Source organism: Salmo salar, chromosome 21, assembly GCF_965601325.2.
Source record: "Salmo salar chromosome 21, fSalSal1, whole genome shotgun sequence".
Classification (NCBI taxonomy): domain Eukaryota; kingdom Metazoa; phylum Chordata; class Actinopteri; order Salmoniformes; family Salmonidae; genus Salmo; species Salmo salar.
This window is the reverse complement of record NC_138311.1, coordinates 25,462,650-25,479,464: the sequence shown is the minus strand read 5'-3', so window position 1 is coordinate 25,479,464 and position 16,815 is coordinate 25,462,650. Positions and strand designations below refer to the sequence as shown.

Below are 16,815 nucleotides of genomic sequence, written 5' to 3'. Positions count from 1 at the left end.
TGTGAAAGTTTTTAACATGTGGGAACCGCAAATTTCACATATGCAATTCACATGAGGTGAAAACATGTTTTTTCCTCACATGTGAAAAGGTGGTGTTAACATGTGAACTCCAAATTAAATACATGTGAAAATATGGTTCCACGTTTGAGTTTAAGCTCAACTATGTGCAAACAGCAATTTCACATTTGAAAATGCTTGTTTCACAGGTCAAATTGCAAATTTGACGTGTATTTTTTGTAAGGCATAGCCACAGTAAGCAACGATGAAAGGTGAGTTGCTAAAAGCTTCATTCTCAAGGACATACTACATAGTGGCAAGTTTCTCCTCAACCAACAACAATGGAAACCCACTTGTCTTGTTTGTCTCTCAAATCACTGTGTTGGAATGTTGTTTTGGTTGTTTTTCCTGAAAGTTGGTTGAAAGCATATTCTGCCTTTCAGACGGAGTCAAGATAAATTCTGTTTCAATTATTCATACTCTAATAAATATATCTATTGAAATCCCACCAAAATGTCCAAAACATTACTAGGCTACACTACTGGTTCACTAACTGTATGTCTCTTTCTCTGCAGCTTTCCCTTTTACTGCAGTGGGCTAAATCAGGGTCACACAAGGTGTTTCTTAGTAGTCTTAAACACATCTACTTTGAAACAAAAGTCTACACCTCACACACATGGTTATGGGCTTAAAAAAAGAAGACACCTGAACCATGTCAGATATAGAGTTGAAATGTATTACATTTTGAGTTTGCATCCCAATATTACACTGTATATGCAGTACATCATAGAAGACTGAAATGTAACAAAAAGTGTTTGAAATAGAAACACAGGATTTTCGTTGTTTTTAAATGTTTGTGAAGAATATTAATAACATTCCACCCATGAAGCCAAAGAGGGTGCTTTTGGTCATTGACTGCAGGAAAGGGTTAAATGAAGCAGTCTGGTAACAACCTACTCTGAGAGAAGGACAAGACAAAAGGAGACTTTTGGAGACTCCATAGAGAAATCGGTTGGGGGTACAGATGGGCATGGGGGGGGGGGGGGGGGCAGAGAGGAGCTATTCAAAGAGAGAAAGCGAAAGAGAGCGAGGGAGAGAGAGAGCAGAGGAGAGGGAAAGAAGACAGGAGGGAGAGGCGAGGGGTTAAAAATGCTCTGCCTATTATGCTATCACCCCTCTGCGCACCCAGAGAGAAATTAACAGGGGGAATTAGCGAAGCAATTACACATTTTAATTGGACTAATTCTTCTGGTCTTGTCACGGCTGCATCCAGAAGAACACGTTGAAGCTTCGCCTCGTACAGTATGTGTCTCTTTCTCAACAGCCGACTGTGTTATTAATTTCTCTCATTTGCATCGGCCCCCTCTTTCACCCCGCTGACACCTGAGTCACGGAGCGTGAGCTGCTGTCAGCTCTCTTTCTCTTTCTAGAACACTCACTGTATCTCTCTCTCTCTCTCTCTCTCCATCCCGCACCTCCTCTTTTCCTTTCTATCTATCTCTGCCCTCTTGATGTTCCCATTGTTCGTACAGTACACAGCTCACACAGATAGGACTCAGCTGACAGGGGGGAATTATAGTAGGACGTCATTGCTGAAGAAAGGAAGATGGCAGCAGTCAACAAATGAACTCAAATGATGTGTAAGCGAGCTTGATCTTTCCAAGTAATAGACCCATCACTGTCCTACCTCTTACCAAGGTTGGGCTTTTAGGTTGTTAAAAGTCCTACACTGTATAGACAATATATAAAATATGGAGATGTGTAAGTGTAGAATATTGATTGTTGTGTGAATTCTGTCTTAATTTTGAGTCTGTCTCAATTGGTTTAACCAATGGCTTCATTGTGCTTCTCCCAATCTCCCCCTCTTCTCTTCTCCCCCTCTCCCTGGTAACCGTTGCTTTATTCACTGTGTTAAGAGGTTGGAGCGAGATACCTAATTCACATAGGATTAGCGGTATGTTGCCTGAAAAAAGCATTGGGCAATGTTTATATGGTCCCATTTCAAACAGACAATTTTTTCCCAAATTCTTGTTGGCATTCACCTTTTATATTGCCATTGCTTGCTGCAACTGAGCAAGAGACATTCAACTTTGACCCCGTTGTTGCGACCGTTGTCATGGTAACCCGACGTGAGCGCAAGCTAAATCTAACAGAAATGCCCTGCTTTCATTTCATCACATTCACAACAGTATGTTAGCAGCTTGGCATAGGGGGGAGTGGGGTAAGTTGAACAATGTTTTACATTCAGCATCACTCCGTCAAGGGAAATATTGTATTTTTTCTAACAAAACTATCTACAAATATTTCAGGATGTTGTGTATCCCTGGAAATAATCAGAATTCATGTAAACATTAAAGTTTTGAAAAATACAGCTTGTCCAAAATAAGTGGCCTCTCGGCACAACTTACTCTGGGTATGGGGTAAGATAAGCCCCCTACACATTTCTGTACTGAATGAAATATTGCCACTACCTTTATAAAACCATGTCCATCTTTATTCCCCAAACACAATTCAACACAATCACAATTACTTTTTTGTATTTTAATCATTTTAAGCATCTTTTAACACAAGCTTCACAACTAACAAAGAATGTGTACTTTTTTAAAACACTTAACATAGCCCCAGATCCTGTTGTTACCTCATATCCCAGTGAAAATGCCTTAAATTACACCTGGGAAGAAAAAACTTAAATTTGCTCAACTTGTCATTGGCTCAACTAATATCTTATCCCATGGCCATTGGCTTAAATTACCCCAAAACAAACATTTTGACTATATTAGCCCAAAACAGCTACAATGATGCACTTTTATGCTAGGTTTAGGACCTCATATTGAAGCTTATAGAGACTCCAACTATTTTATTTTTTATATAACCTTAATTTAACTTTATTTAACCAACTGATGTATAGAACAATCTTAAAATGATCTAATTTGCTTTAGAAACAAGCATCATGAAACCTCTCACAATAAATTCATTTGGTCAATAAATTAATTTGGACTTGTTGAAAATAATTTTTTGGGACTTAACTTGCTTACCATGTGGTTTCTTCCTTGACAGACTCAATTAAATGACCTCTTCCTAAGCATTTGAATAAATTATACATTTTGTGTATACTGTAGTGTCCAAGAAACAAGGGTGGCTGAACTTACCCCACTCTCCCCTACTTGTAAATAATTTATAAATAAGGACCTTGTACTGTGTTAACTTTCCTGTTACGGTGAATAAAAGAATGGCTACAGTTAAACCCAAAACGTAGTCAGATATGTTCTGTTAATTATATGAGCTGGCTACGCAGCTAGATAGCTAACAAGCTAATGTTAGCAACCAACCAAAACATTGTCTAGAGAAAGTGGCTTTTAGTTGCCTGGCTTGCTAGATTGACATATCCTAAATACATTTTTAAACAGTTGTTTTTTTTGGTGAAAGAAATAGAGCAGGTAACATTGCCATTTGGACAAGGCTGCTTTGATGTCACGCAGACTGTCCTTTTGCTATTCATACCAGGTTTATACTTGTCATAATGACAAGGATAAGTTTGATATCAGACAACAACAATAGAATGTTCATGAATTAATTTGTGCCAAAGACGGTAAGATGTAAGGTGACGTTTATATTGTGGGTTTGGCGGGACTTCTAAATACATTACCGCTATCATGACTTGGTTGGTTGCAGGAAATAAAAGTACAGGCTTTGTTGCCGGCAATATCTTTCAGATATTAAAAAAAGTTAGCAAAATGTTGGCGGGATGCTGACGTTGGCTTAAAACGTCTGGATTCGAAAGGTGTAAGAGAGACAGAGAGAGTCCCCCTCAACTGTTGCTCAGCATTATTGACGGACTGAACAATGGATTAGTTATTGATCCAGGACCGTTTGACATGTAGAGGCAGTTAATTGTATTTCCAAGAAGGATGGGAGGTGGGCCAGGAGCATCTTTGACTTATTTGACTCTATCCTGATAGGGAGAGATAGGTGTCTCATTTGACACTTCAGAGATCTCCTACAATGTTATACCTGAGCTGGGAGCTGACAATCCCCAGTGTGTGTGTGAGTGTGTGTTCCCCAGAGAATATCTGTCCTCTGATGGGGATCGGAGTGGATCAATAAGCAATGATAGACTTCTGCCTTCCATTCAGCTAATCCTGTTAGTGATAGCAGTGGATGTAATCGAATGGTTACGCACACACAGAGACAAGGTAGATGTGTGGACACACACACAGCACGCACAGAGGCAGGCAGGCACACAAGCATGTACACACACACACACACACACACACACACACACACACACACACACACACACACACACACACACACACACACACACACATATTATGATCATTAAACACAGGAACCTTTGATATGGAGATCAGTAAAACTATGGGAGGCACTGCAGAAAGGGACACCCTTGAAATAGCACATCTTGACACATGTATCAGTGATAACCACGCGCAGCCTGTGAGTCTCACACATATCTGTAATGATTCCGGATTCATATTTTGATCTCCATTTTGGAGAGGGGGACATAATAAAAGTGAACACCAACTGTTCCTGTATGAAGGTACATCAAGGGAACACTTCTGATATGACATAATCCTCTCCTTTCCATGTCTCTCCTCCTTAATCTCTCTCTTCCTTACCTTCCGCCTGAGAGACTCAGAGCTCCCTTCATCTTCTCCTGGGGGTTGATGGGAGCTGGAGAGGAGACCACATGCTGTAAGAGAGAGAAAAGAGAGAGGTATTAGAAAGTGATGATTGAATTAACTGTGATACAGATGTCCTTTTTTTCTTCTGCGTGTGCCTCATCATCGTTCTCCCAGTCAGCCAGCCAATTATGGACTGTATGGGTGCGTGTGTGCGTGCGTGCGTGCATGAGTGTGTGTTAACATATGCTTGAAATTCACTGTGCTTGCCAGCTTCAGACTCATCTGTGTGTGATCCATTACTTGTGGTGCTGACCAACGCGTGAATGTCTGAGATGCTACCTTTTGTGAATAACAACCTCTTACCCCCCTGTCACCACCACCACCACCCCAACCTTCTCCAACCCTCCCAGGCCCTCTCCATCCCTTCTCCCTCTCCCTCCTCTCCGTCTTCCAGATAAACAGTGATCCTGGTAGGAACATTTTAATTAAATAACCCTCAGCCTTCTCTACACTGAGGTTCGCCCAACTCCCGCCTGAACCCTCTGACGTTCAGAAACAATTGATGTTTTCCCATTCTTTCCCTCTTTCTATCTGAGTCATGCAGAAGCCACGTGGACGTGTTGGCTCCCTAAATGCATTGCGGTTTCTAGGCCTCGTCCTCTGGATAAAACAACAGTGGTGAAGTTTGTTCTGTTCAACAAACTTTCCCAGAAACCCAGTGGAACCCGGTGCAGACTAAATTGATTAAATTATATCTATTGAGGCTAATTAATCACCTTCTATTGTGTCTATATCTTTATTATAAAGGTGCTTAGTAGACATTCTAATTCATACATTTTTCCCATAGACTGGATGGATCTGTACAATGTGCCAACATTAGCAGGAAATAGTATCTCATGCTTCGCAAAGGTGTTCATTCAATTAATAAGCTATGTAAGGAAAGAGAGCATTACATGTACTGTATAATTTAAATTCATTTCACTTTTTTTTTTACTGTAATTATTAAAATCTTCGGTCAGGTCAAGAACAGCGGCTGTTTTTCCCTTGGCGCTGTCAGGATGGACATAATCATAGGTGTGTGTGTGTGTGTGTGTGTGTGTGTGTGTGTGTGTGTGTGTGTGTGTGTGTGTGTGTGTGTGTGTGTGTGTGTGTGTCAGTCAGGGTGAAGGAGAATAGATGGAGGGTGGGTAGAGGGAGGCGGTAGAGCCAATTCGATAGCCCGATAATCAAGCGTTGAAAATGAGAGAGGGGAAATTCTATGCAAACTAATGTGTTCTACACAATTACTCAATTAATAATTATTATTCTATTACCACCACACCACAGAGACTCTGAGAGGGGGAGAGGGACCAGAGAGAGACATACAGGGAGAGCGAGAGAGAGAGAGAGAGAGAGAGAGAGAGAGAGAGAGAGAGAGAGAGAGAGAGAGAGAGAGAGAGAGAGAGAGAGGACGAACACACCAGGCTAAGAGATCTGCAGTAGCTGTACATTTCCCATTGACTAGTTAAGGCTGTGAGACTGGGGGTCAGCTAACTTCATTATAGCGGAAGTGGATGGAAACGGCAGAATGACAGAGAGAGGAACATCCAGACAGATTGGGAGTTGAAGGTTTAGTACTACTATCTCATCGTGCTGCCCGCCTGCCAGCTCTCTCCCCACAATGCAGACCAGACCTGCAATCACAGCACCCTACACACCACACACCCTCCAGGACAATAACACTAACACAGAGCAAAATGACACACTCCATAAAAGGCAAGGCACTTTGCATGAATACTTTTCCAATTTTCCCTATGCTGTGTAATGGTGGTGTCAGAGAAACAGTTTACCATTCTGTCTGTCTTCCTGTCTACCTGCCTGCATACGTCTGTGTCACCATGAAGCAGCACTTTTAGGGAATGCTTCCTTTCTATTCATGAACATACATATGTAGACAAAGTGATGGAGCTGATTTGGAGTAAAACTTGGTCACACATTGAAGTTTGAGGTCCCTAACTGGTTAGGTATTCAGAACATGTGTATCAAGTTTCAAGTTGTATTGTCACATACACGGGATACAGCAGATGTAAAACCGTACAGTGAAATGCTTAACTTGCGACCTCTTTCCCAATAATGCACAGTCAGACACAATAATCAGTAGGGTGGCCCAATGCACAGTCAGACACAATAATCAGTAGGGTGGCCCAATGCAGTCAGACACAATCAGTAGGTTGGCCCAATGCACAGTCAGACACAATAATCAGTAGGGTGGCCCAATGCACAGCCAGACACAATAATCAGTAGGTTGGCCCAATGCACAGCCAGACACAATAATCAGTAGGGTGGCCCAATGCACAGTCAGACACAATAATCAGTAGGGTGGCCCAATGCACAGCCAGACACAATAATCAGTAGGTTGGCCCAATGCACAGCCAGACACAATAATCAGTAGGGTGGCCCAATGCACAGTCAGACACAATAATCAGTAGGTTGGCCCAATGCACAGTCAGACACAATAATCAGTAGGGTGGCCCAATGCACAGCCAGACACAATAATCAGTAGGGTGGCCCAATGCACAGCCAGACACAATAATCAGTAGGTAGGCCCAATGCACAGCCAGAAAGACAATAATCAGTAGGGTGGCACAATGCACAGCCAGACACAATAATCAGTCGGGTGGCCCAATGCACAGCCAGACACAATAATCAGTAGGGTGGCCCAATGCACAGCCAGACACAATAATCAGTAGGTTGGCCCAATGCACAGCCAGACACAATAATCAGTAGGGTGGCCCAATGCACAGTCAGACACAATAATCAGTAGGTTGGCCCAATGCACAGTCAGACACAATAATCAGTAGGGTGGCCCAATGCACAGCCAGACACAATAATCAGTAGGATGGCCCAATGCACAGCCAGACACAATAATCAGTAGGGTGGCCCAATGCACAGCCAGACACAATAATCAGTAGGGTGGCCCAATGCACAGCCAGACACAATAATCAGTAGGGTGGCCCAATGCACAGCCAGAAAGACAATAATCAGTAGGGTGGCCCAATGCACAGCCAGACACAATAATCAGTAGGGTGGCCCAATGCACAGCCAGACACAATAATCAGTAGGGTGGCCCAATGCACAGCCAGACACAATAATCAGTAGGTTGGGCCCAATGCACAGCCAGAAAGACAATAATCAGTAGGGTGGCCCAATGCACAGCCAGACACAATAATCAGTAGGGTGGCCCAATGCACAGCCAGACACAATAATCAGTAGGATGGCCCAATGCACAGCCAGACACAATAATCAGTAGGGTGGCCCAATGCACAGCCAGACAGGGTGGCCCAATGCACAGCCAGACACAATAATCAGTAGGGTGGCCCAATGCACAGCCAGACACAATAATCAGTAGGTAGGCCCAATGCACAGCCAGACACAATAATCAGTAGGTAGGCCCAATGCACAGCCAGACAGACAATAATCAGTAGGGTGGCCCAATGCACAGCCAGAAAGACAATAATCAGTAGGGTGGCCCAATGCACAGCCAGACACAATAATCAGTAGGGTGGCACAATGCACAGCCAGACAGACACAATAATCAGTAGGGTGGCCCAATGCACAGCCAGACACAATAATCAGTAGGTAGGCCCAATGCACAGCCAGACACAATAATCAGTAGGGTGGCCCAATGCACAGCCAGACACAATAATCAGTAGGGTGGCCCAATGCACAGCCAGACACAATAATCAGTAGGGTGGCCCAATGCACAGCCAGACACAATAATCAGTAGGTAGGCCCAATGCACAGCCAGACACAATAATCAGTAGGGTGGCCCAATGCACAGCCAGACACAATAACCAGTAGGTAGGCCCAATGCACAGCCAGAAAGACAATAATCAGTAGGTTGGCCCAATGCACAGCCAGACACAATAATCAGTAGGGTGGCCCAATGCACAGCCAGACACAATAATCAGTAGGGTGGCCCAATGCACAGCCAGACACAATAATCAGTAGGGTGGCGCAATGCACAGTCAGACACAATAATCAGTAGGTGGCCCAATGCACAGCCAGACACAATAATCAGTAGGATGGCCCAATGCACAGCCAGAAAGACAATAATCAGTAGGGTGGCCCAATGCACAGCCAGACACAATAATCAGTAGGGTGGCGCAATGCACAGTCAGACACAATAATCAGTAGGGTGGCCCAATGCACAGCTAGACACAATAATCAGTAGGATGGCCCAATGCACAGCCAGAAAGATAATAATCAGTAGGTTGGCCCAATGCACAGACAGAAAGACAATAATCAGTAGGTTGGCCCAATGCACAGCCAGACACAATAATCAGTAGGGTGGCCCAATGCACAGCCAGACACAATAATCAGTAGGATGGCCCAATGCACAGCCAGACACAATAATCAGTAGGGTGGCCCAATGCACAGTCAGACACAATAATCAGTAGGTTGGCCCAATGCACAGTCAGACACAATAATCAGTAGGGTGGCCCAATGCACAGCCAGACACAATAATCAGTAGGGTGGCCCAATGCACAGCCAGACACAATAATCAGTAGGGTGGCCCAATGCACAGCCAGACACAATAATCAGTAGGATGGCCCAATGCACAGCCAGACACAATAATCAGTAGGGTGGCACAATGCACAGCCAGACACAATAATCAGTAGGGTGGCCCAATGCACAGCCAGACACAATAATCAGTAGGGTGGCCCAATGCACAGCCAGACACAATAATCAGTAGGGTGGCGCAATGCACAGTCAGACACAATAATCAGTAGGGTGGCCCAATGCACAGCCAGACACAATAATCAGTAGGATGGTCCAATGCACAGCCAGACACAATAATCAGTAGGGTGGCACAATGCACAGCCAGACACAATAATCAGTAGGGTGGCCCAATGCACAGCCAGACACAATAATCAGTAGGGTGGCCCAATGCACAGCCAGACACAATAATCAGTAGGGTGGCGCAATGCACAGTCAGACACAATAATCAGTAGGGTGGCCCAATGCACAGCCAGACACAATAATCAGTAGGGTGGCCCAATGCACAGCCAGACACAATAATCAGTAGGGTGGCCCAATGCACAGCCAGACACAATAATCAGTAGGGTGGCGCAATGCACAGTCAGACACAATAATCAGTAGGTGGCCCAATGCACAGCCAGACACAATAATCAGTAGGTTGGCCCAATGCACAGCCAGACACAATAATCAGTAGGGTGGCCCAATGCACAGCCAGACACAATAATCAGTAGGGTGGCCCAATGCACAGCCAGACACAATAATCAGTAGGGTGGCCCAATGCACAGCCAGACACAATAATCAGTAGGTAGGCCCAATGCACAGCCAGACACAATAATCAGTAGGTAGGCCCAATGCACAGCCAGACACAATAATCAGTAGGTAGGCCCAATGCACAGCCAGACACAATAATCAGTAGGGTGGCCCAATGCACAGCCAGACACAATAATCAGTAGGGTGGCCCAATGCACAGCCAGACACAATAATCAGTAGGGTGGTCCAATGCACAGCCAGACACAATAATCAGTAGGGTGGTCCAATGCACAGCCAGACACAATAATCAGTAGGGTGGTCCAATGCACAGCCAGACACAATAATCAGTAGGATGGCCCAATGCACAGCCAGACACAATAATCAGTAGGGTGGCACAATGCACAGCCAGACACAATAATCAGTAGGGTGGCACAATGCACAGCCAGACACAATAATCAGTAGGGTGGCACAATGCACAGCCAGACACTATAATCAGTAGGGTGGCCCAATGCACAGCCAGACACAATAATCAGTAGGGTGGCCCAATGCACAGCCAGACACAATAATCAGTAGGGTGGCCCAATGCACAGCCAGACACAATAATCAGTAGGGTGGCCCAATGCACAGCCAGACACAATAATCAGTAGGTAGGCCCAATGCACAGCCAGACACAATAATCGGTAGGATGGCACAATGCACAGCCAGACACAATAATCAGTAGGGTGGCCCAATGCACAGCCAGACACAATAATCAGTAGGGTGGCCCAATGCACAGCCAGACACAATAATCAGTAGGGTGGCCCAATGCACAGCCAGACACAATAATCAGTAGGGTGGCCCAATGCACAGCCAGACACAATAATCAGTAGGTAGGCCCAATGCACAGCCAGACACAATAATCGGTAGGATGGCACAATGCACAGCCAGACACAATAATCAGTAGGGTGGCCCAATGCACAGCCAGACACAATAATCAGTAGGGTGGCCCAATGCACAGCCAGACACAATAATCCGTAGGGTGGCACAATGCACAGCCAGACACAATAATCAGTAGGGTGGCCCAATGCACAGCCAGACACAATAATCAGTAGGGTGGCCCAATGCACAGCCAGACACAATAATCAGTAGGGTGGCACAATGCACAGCCAGACACAATAATCAGTAGGATGGCCCAATGCACAGCCAGACACAATAATCAGTAGGGTGGCCCAATGCACAGCCAGACACAATAATCAGTAGGGTGGCCCAATGCACAGCCAGACACAATAATCAGTAGGGTGGCCCAATGCACAGCCAGACACAATAATCAGTAGGGTGGCCCAATGCACAGCCAGACACAATAATCAGTAGGGTGGCCCAATGCACAGCCAGACACAATAATCAGTAGGGTGGCCCAATGCACAGCCAGACACAATAATCAGTAGGGTGGCCCAATGCACAGCCAGACACAATAATCAGTAGGGTGGCACAATGCACAGCCAGACACAATAATCAGTAGGATGGCCCAATGCACAGCCAGACACAATAATCAGTAGGGTGGCACAATGCACAGCCAGACACAATAATCAGTAGGGTGGCCCAATGCACAGCCAGACACAATAATCAGTAGGGTGGCACAATGCACAGCCAGACAGCACACAGAACTGCATTCCAACTGCTCTGCATGTCATTAGCATATCTCCACCTCATGGACCAAGCCTTTCATTTCCTCCTAGAGATGATAAGGAACTCCTTGTTTAACCAGATGTGATGACTGGGGGAGGCACAACACACACACACTTCTAATCATGAAAACTTTCACCAAAAAAACAAGAACACAACAAAAGCCTCATCAGTTATAATGAAACTCATTTAAATCAGCCAGCAGAAAGGCCTACATACAGTATCAGTGGACAACAGTAAGTGAGCAACCTCCCTGCTGCGTACATCCTTCTCTGTCCTGTCCCAGTGATGGAGTGAGACACCCTCGTAGGATTAAAGGAGAAGAAAGGAGGGATTATAACTTGGTGACCTTTCAATCCGCTGTCTGTCAGGGTGTACTAAAGCCACATATGCTTTAGGAGAGCTAATCTCCGTCTCTCTTTCGCTTTCTCTTTTTTCACATCCCTCTCTCTTTGTGTCCATAAGGGATGTATCATTTCTTTATCCCCCTCCATCCAGATTTACTCCAGAAAATAAACTCTCTATCCTGATCTGATAAGAAGCCGTAAAAGGTCCGGCTGCCTCCAGTTCTCTCGTATTTCGGAGCGTCTGATAATTCTAAGGGCGACGGTGACAAAGGTCTGTTTCTGATGGAGACCGTGTCTGTCAGGGAAACAGTATGAAGAGTCTGCACGTTCATTAAGCTCCACCACGTAACGTTACCTTTATTAATAAACAAATGTTTTGATCCTGCTAGGATGCTCCTCATGTCATTTCACAGGAAGTGTCCCACACCCATATTTATAGACATAAGACAAGCAATAATTAGAAAGAGTGACACCGAAGCGACAGTGACACTAATTTCCCGGCATTATTTCTCTCTCTCTTTCTCTCTCCCCCATGTACCCTCTGTCCCAATTCATTGTGGTTATGCTGATAGCAGTTTGAAATGTCTGGGAAAAATTTAAATAGAAAGAAATACCCTCTTAAATAATCTGGTATGGTATTCACATATACACACACACACACACCAGTGTTTGGTTTGTGTAACAATCATTGTGACAAATATTGCTGTTTTGCTATTTACATTGGATTGATTGACATAAGCTAACTGTGGAAACATGTGGAAGACTATGAAATATCTAACTGAAGGTGTAGCAGCCTACTATCATTGTGTAATTCAACGGACTGCCTACATTATTCTCAGGCAGATTATTGTTATAAAGAAAATAGAGGGTTTTTGTCAGGTTAAGAGGGAAATTGTTGAGAAAAGCACTAAATATTGATAAAAATATACACATGGTGGTATAAGCTATTTTTTTCTAGGCTAAATAAGGATTAAAATTGCATTAGATTAAAAGCTAATATTATAATTGAACTAATTTTAGATTAATGAGGTGTATTATTTTGCTTAACAACAACTATAATTTTATCTAGCCTAGTTTAGAAAAAGGAAAATTAAAAAAATTCTCACAATCATTAGGGTATAGGTTATGTTTAACACTCAACGTGTATCTTCATTAAAACGACTTTCGTCGAATTTGTTGAGAACAAAAAGGCTATGTTGTATATTATTTCATTCTGTTTCATTATCAGCCAAACAAATAGGCCTATAGCTACAGTTCTTCATGCACTCCACTGACAGCACTTTATGCCCCTCTCGTGAACAAAAAGACAGACAGTAAATGAAAAGGAGAGAGAAAAGGATAGTTTTTTTTTTGAGCACCTAGAACCTGTAATTCACAATAAGTGGAAAACAGAGATGCATCTCCAATGGCCTCTCTTTCACCCTAAATCCTTGTGTTGGAAATCATTAAATTGCAGTGCGCACACCGCAGTTGTCCAGGGCCAAGGAGATGAACCCCGCAATAAAATCATCGGAATTACGGACACCAACCCGTGAGTGCTGCTCGTGCCTAACCAGCTAGTGTCATCGCCACTCCACTGGGTCTCAGTAGGGAGCGTCCTCCCCACATGCCTCGCCGGTCCATGATCCCGCAACTCGCTTGCGTGCGAGCTCTCCATCCGTTTCATTCTCTCTTTTATTGCCCACTCTCTATCCGCCGTTTTTATTCTCTCTCAACATACAATACCACAAAGACCGACAATAGCTTACACAGCAACTGACTCATCTTTTCATTTCCTTTATTTACTAGGCAAGTCAGTTAAAAACAAATTCTTATTTACAATGACGGCCTAGGAACAGTGGGTTAACTGCCTTGTTCAGGGGCAGAACGACAGATTTTTATCTTGTCAGCTCGGGGATTCGATCTTGCAACCTTTGGGCTACTAGTCTAACGCTCTAACCACTAGGCTACCTGCCACACCCATCTTAATAATAATTATGTTTCTTCCATAAAAAAAAATGAAACTCTAGGCGGATACATTTAAAGGTCAAATAAATTCATTTTATGTTGGCATGTGCGCCCAAAATAGCAACCCTCTATATCACCTAAAAATAAAAAAATAAATAAGCATTTAACCCACAAAAACGGTTAGAAAAGAAAAAAAAAGAAAAAATGAGTAGGCCTATTTCATATAAAACAAGCTTACATAGCCTAAATCAAATAAAATGAAAAACGAACAAAAAAATGTAGTGTTCTAAGAGCGATAAGAATCTTGGAATATGAGTCTCCTGGGGAGCCTTAGGTAAAATCCACTAATTACCCCGTGGACCGCTGTGATAGTGACGGAGATGAAATTAGAGGAACAAAAAAGACTCAAACGCGCATCTGAATAACGAGCCACATTCTCAATAGAATTTTTAATTTCATTTTGTTGCAGGTTTTTTTTTCCTTCTGTGCAGAAGACAGGGAAATTACAGAAAGAATAATACACTGCAAAACAAAGCAAGCCTTCTGTGCAGAAGACAGGGAAATTACAGAAAGAATAATACACTGCAAAACAAAGCAAGCCTCACGCGCACCTATTCACAGGACGGTTACACGCCTAATTTGGTCCAAAAATGATAATAAAAAGAGCTGACAAAACCGACTACAATCAGCCGCACGTGCATGCGTGCGCCCACGGTATCATGACAGGGCCCACGGTATCATAGCAGGACGTAGGCTAATTTGACAGGGGCAAAAACACTACAGCAAAAAACTGGCACAGAAACGGTGTATGAATATAATGCAGTAACATTATCTTGTGGAACATTTATCAGTGTCCAATAGAGGTTGGTCTGATGTGAGAAACATTTACAAATAATGAGTCTTTAAAATTAAACTTGAATATCTTTCATTCCTTGATTTTTGATTCCATAAATGCACTATGTTTACTAATCTTAATTGATCGTGATTCATTTACATATGATTCACAATGTAAATAGTTTTGCTGTTATAAATTATAATATATTTCAAATCTTGAGCTCAAAAGAACAGAACATTTCATTCATGTAAAAACAATTTGATCCAGTAATGTACATTATTTATCAATGTTATGATCATCTTTTGAAGAGTGCATGTCTCAAAGAGAACATCAAATTATTGGAATGGAAAAGCATAATTCAAGATATTGAGAGGGGAGGGAGAAGAGAGAATAACTTTGCAAGTTAACCCTACATTACCGGTACACTTCATGCTACTTACATAGCCTACCTTTCATACAGGATGAGATTTAGATTTAGATTTATATCCCACCTATCACAGCTCTTCATCTCCAATGGCATATAGTGGATCCCATGTTCTGTACAGCAATACACAGATCCAACATATAGAGAATATCTTACAAATGATGTATTGTATAAGGGGACCAGCTATAATCAAGAACGTCTGAGAGAGGGAGGCCAAGACTATTTTACAATTGAATCTGATCTATTTCACAACAAGGAAGTGTGCGGCGTATTTCAAACATACATTTCAAAGACTGGATCCATGGAGGGACATAAAAGGCGTTCAGGATGTGTGTGATCTTTACCTCAAAGCGCATCCCTGCTCCGTAAACTACATTACAGCTAGAGATGACCATGGTTCCTTTATTTCACAAGCTAACAGTAGAACCTAGAATATATGTAGAATACAGTAAATACATCACATCATGGCATATATCATATCAATCCAGTCTGATTAGAACCTTCTAAACCACTCAATATTTCAGTAAGAAAGAATCAAACAACGACAAACTATACGCTCACATTCATTGGGAAATAAATCCTATCTGAGACTTAGTCAACATGTAGCCTAACAGATACAATATACCATCTCTGTGCAATACCTTATACCTATACAACATGAGAATGAGCCTACCGATGATATTAATATATTGGAATCAGTTAGTGGGAGAAAAGCTGTGTTTTCACCTCCAGCCTGTCTGGCCCTACGACAGTCCTCTACATCACTAGCCATGAACAGAACCCCCCCCCCCAAACATGTTCTTCATGTTCCAACATCTTAATCCTTTACCTCTTATGGAGATCTAAAGAGGTTTTAACACTCCGTCACTTTCTCTGTTTGGTTCTCTTCTGTTTTCATGTTCATCTGCAGCTTCAGGCTCTACACACCCACTTAGAGAGAGAGAGAGAGATAGGAGAGAGAGAGAGAGAGAGAGAGAGAGAGAGAGAGAGAGAGAGAGAGATAGGAGAGAGAGAGAGAGAGAGAGAGAGAGAGAGAGAGAGAGAGAGATAGGAGAGAGAGAGAGAGATAGGAGAGAGAGAGAGAGAGAGAGATAGGAGAGAGAGAGAGAGAGAGAGAGAGAGAGAGAGAGAGAGAGAGAGAGAGAGAGAGAGAGAGAGATAGGAGAGAGAGAGAGAGAGAGAGAGAGAGAGAGAGAGAGATAGGAGAGAGAGAGAGAGAGAGAGAGAGAGAGAGAGAGAGAGAGAGAGAGAGAGAGAGAGAGATAGGAGAGAGAGAGAGAGAGAGAGAGAGAGAGAGAGAGAGAGAGAGAGAGAGAGAGAGAGAGAGAGAGAGAGAGAGATAGGAGAGAGAGAGAGAGAGATAGGAGAGAGAGAGAGAGAGAGAGAGAGAGAGAGAGAGAGATAGGAGAGAGAGAGAGATAGGAGAGAGAGAGAGATAGAGAGAGAGAGAGAGAGAGAGAGAGAGAGAGAGAGAGAGATAGGAGAGAGAGAGAGAGAGAGAGAGAGAGAGAGAGAGAGAGAGAGAGAGAGAGAGAGAGAGAGAGAGAGAGAGAGAGAGAGAGAGAGATAGGAGAGAGAGAGAGAGATAGGAGAGAGAGAGAGAGAGAGAGAGAGAGAGAGAGAGAGAGAGAGAGAGAGAGAGAGAGAGAGAGAGAGAGAGAGAGATAGGAGAGAGAGAGAGATAGGAGA

General features: G+C 43.3%; 1 long non-coding RNA gene across 1 annotated transcript in view; it reads right to left on the bottom strand.

Moving 5' to 3' along the window:
• Positions 1-16,052, bottom strand: part of LOC145862569 (uncharacterized) — a 29,562-nt gene extending 13,510 nt beyond the window's left edge. The window contains exons 1-2 of the long non-coding RNA XR_014382025.1: positions 15,956-16,052; positions 4,635-4,708 (exon numbers count right to left, since the gene is read on the bottom strand). This is a non-coding gene — a long non-coding RNA (uncharacterized LOC145862569). The remainder of the gene's footprint in view (positions 1-4,634; positions 4,709-15,955) is intronic.
• Between the last annotated feature and the right edge of the window lie 763 nt (positions 16,053-16,815).